Below are 3,070 nucleotides of genomic sequence, written 5' to 3'. Positions count from 1 at the left end.
AAAACAAAACAACAACAACAACAAAAAAACCACATAGCTAATATAAAGAACAGACTTGATACTCCAGAGTTTGGGGGCTTTAGAGCCTGTCTCCCTGACAGAGCAATAAGTTCTTTGAAGGCAAGGACTATTCTATGCACTATAGCTTTATGTCCACCCAGGACTAAGTAGAGATTGAATGAGTGACTGAGTGATAAAAATAGCAGCTGGCACCAAAAAAATGATTTTATGAATTAGTTTTGTTAGACCTTAGAAATAGCATACAGTATTGTTAAGTACAAAGAGAAAAAAAGCTTTGCAGTGGAGAAACCTGGCAGACACCACCTAATCCAAGTGATTAAAGTGGACATAATCAGGAATGGGACAAATTGATGTGATGCATGAAGAAGGACAGTGTCACTTCTGGGGTGTTCCTACGAAAGATGCATAACCTGACTCTACTCATGAGGAAACAGTAGACAGACCCCAAACAAGAGACAGTCTGCAAAGCAACAGGCCTGTACCCTTCAACATGGCAATGTCAGGAAAGAACAAAAAATAAATCAATAAAAAATGTTTAAACACTGAGGGGTGCTTCCAGATTAAAGAATAGTAAAGAGACTTGGCACCTAAATGTATTTTATGATCTTGGATTCTAAATTGGCCAGAAAATTGCTGTAAATAACATCATTGAGAAATTGGCAAAATTTGGATGTGGACTGTAGCTTAAATCATAGCATGGCATGAATGTTAAATTTTCTGAATTTGATCATTTTCCCAGAATCATATGGGATAACGTATTTGTTTTTAGGGTATACATGCTGAAATATTTGGTTGGCATAAATGGTTCAAACAAACATAGGGTACCATAAGTCTAAGTGCAGTTTTACTTTTTGAGACAGAGTCTTGCTCTGTCACCCAAGCTAGAGTGCAGTCAGTGATCTTGGCTCACTGCAACCTCCACTTCCCGGGTTCAGGCGATTCTCCTGTCTCAGCCTCCCGAGTAGCTAGGACTACAGGGGCCCGCCACCATGCCCCGCTAATTTTTGTATTTTTAGTAGAAACAGGTTTCACTATGTTGACCGGGCTGGTCTTGAACTCCTGACCTCGTGATTCACCCACTTCAGCCTCCCAAAGTGTGGGGATTACAGGCATGAGCCATCACACCTGGCCCTATGTGCAGTTTTAAGACATTGAGGTGAAATTCACATAAGATAAAATTAATTATTTTATTTTATGTTTTAGAGACAAAGTCTTGCTCTGCGGCCCAGGCTAGAGTATAGTGGCATGATCATGGTTGACTGGGACCCTTGTATGTAAAAAGAGGATAAGATCTATTTCATACAATAGTTTTGATGGTTGAAAAAGAATATGAATGTAAACCTCAAACTCCTGGGCTTGAGTGATCCTGCTACCTCAGTCTCCTAAGTAACTGGGACTACAGGTGTGTGCCACCACACCTGGCGAATTTTTAAATTTTTATTTTATGTAGGGAGGGAGTATTGATTGCTGTGTTGCCTAGGTTGAACTCAAACTCATGGCCCCAAGCAACCCTCCCACCTGAGCCTCCCAAAGTACAGGGATATAGGCTTGACCCACCATGCCTGGTCAGATGAACCATTTTAAAGTGTACAATTTAGTGACCTTTAATACATTCTCGGCCGGGTGCGGTGGCTCATGCCTGTAATCCCAGCACTTTGGGAGGCCGAGACAGGTGGATCATGAGGTCAGGAGATTGAGACCATCCTGGCTAATACAGTGAAACCCCATCTCTACTAAAAATACAAAAAAACTAGCAGGGCATAGTGGCGGGCGCCTGTAGTCCCAGCTACTCGGGAGGCTGAGGCAGGAGAATGGCATGAACCCGGGAGGAGGAGCTTGCAGTGAGCCGAGATCGCGCCACCGTACTCCAGCCTGGGCCACTGAGCAAGACTCTGTCTCGAACAAAAAAAAGAAAAAAAAATAGTCATGTCCCATTTCCCCTTCCCATGAGTCCCTAGCAACCGCCAAGCTATCTTCTATCTCTATGGATGTACCTATTCTGAGTATTTCATATAAATGGAATCATGCAATATGGGGCCTTTTGTGTCTGGCTTTTTTTACTTAACATGTTTTTGAGTTCCATCCTCACTGTAGCATGCATCAATACTTCATTCCTTTTTATAGTTGAATAATATTTCATTGTACAAATATACCTATTTTGTTTTTTCATTCATCTGTTGATGGGTACTTGGGTTGTTTCTACTTTTTGGCTATTATGAACAGTGCTACTATGAACATTCACGTACAAGCATTTGTTTGAGCACCTGTTTTTAATTCTTTGAGTATGTATCTAGGAGTGAAATTGCTGTATCATATGGTAAAGGTATATTTAACTTTTAAAGAAACTACCAAATTGTTTTCTAAAGTGGCTGCATCATTTTACTGTTTATACTGTTCTTACAACTCTCCTCAAAGTCTGAAATTATTTCAAAGTAGAAAAAAGAAAAAACTAGTGTGTGCACACTCAGGCAGAAGGACACCTAAGTGCACAAAAGTAGGGAAGTGATGAGTGAGCTTCATCCAACAGGCCAGACCTGCGTGTGAACTCAGATGTTTAAAATGACTGGCATAGGCAGCTTAATGGAAGATTCCAGAGTGAAAATTTTTGTAAAGGATGGCACAGTTTAAAAGTGCTATCAAAGCACTTCCATAACAGGAAACCCAGCCCCAGGCAGGTGGAGAGAACCCATGTGCCCAGCCTTTCTCTTCCCCTTTGGGGGCATCATTAGCAGTTCCATGGGTGCACAATCCATTTGTTGACTACATGCATGAGTGAGCATGGTCTCCCTTTTATAAATGGGCATCCATGGGAAACTGCAATTTTCCTTACAGAAGTCTGCCTGATTGCCAGTTTTGATGGTTAAAAGAGGATATGAATGTGAAAGTTCTGCAAAGTCGTAAAGCACTGATAGACAATGAATCAGGATTATAACTAAGGCCTCTACATTCGGTTCACACCATGGTTAGTTCTTCTTCCTCCTGAGAATATGGTCCCCCAACCAGCCACTTGGTGCTCCCTGGGAGCTTGTGAGAAATGCAGACTCTCAGG

Source organism: Colobus angolensis, unplaced genomic scaffold (assembly GCF_000951035.1).
Source record: "Colobus angolensis palliatus isolate OR3802 unplaced genomic scaffold, Cang.pa_1.0 Scaffold129, whole genome shotgun sequence".
Classification (NCBI taxonomy): Eukaryota; Metazoa; Chordata; class Mammalia; order Primates; family Cercopithecidae; genus Colobus; species Colobus angolensis.
This window is presented reverse-complemented; position numbering follows the sequence as displayed.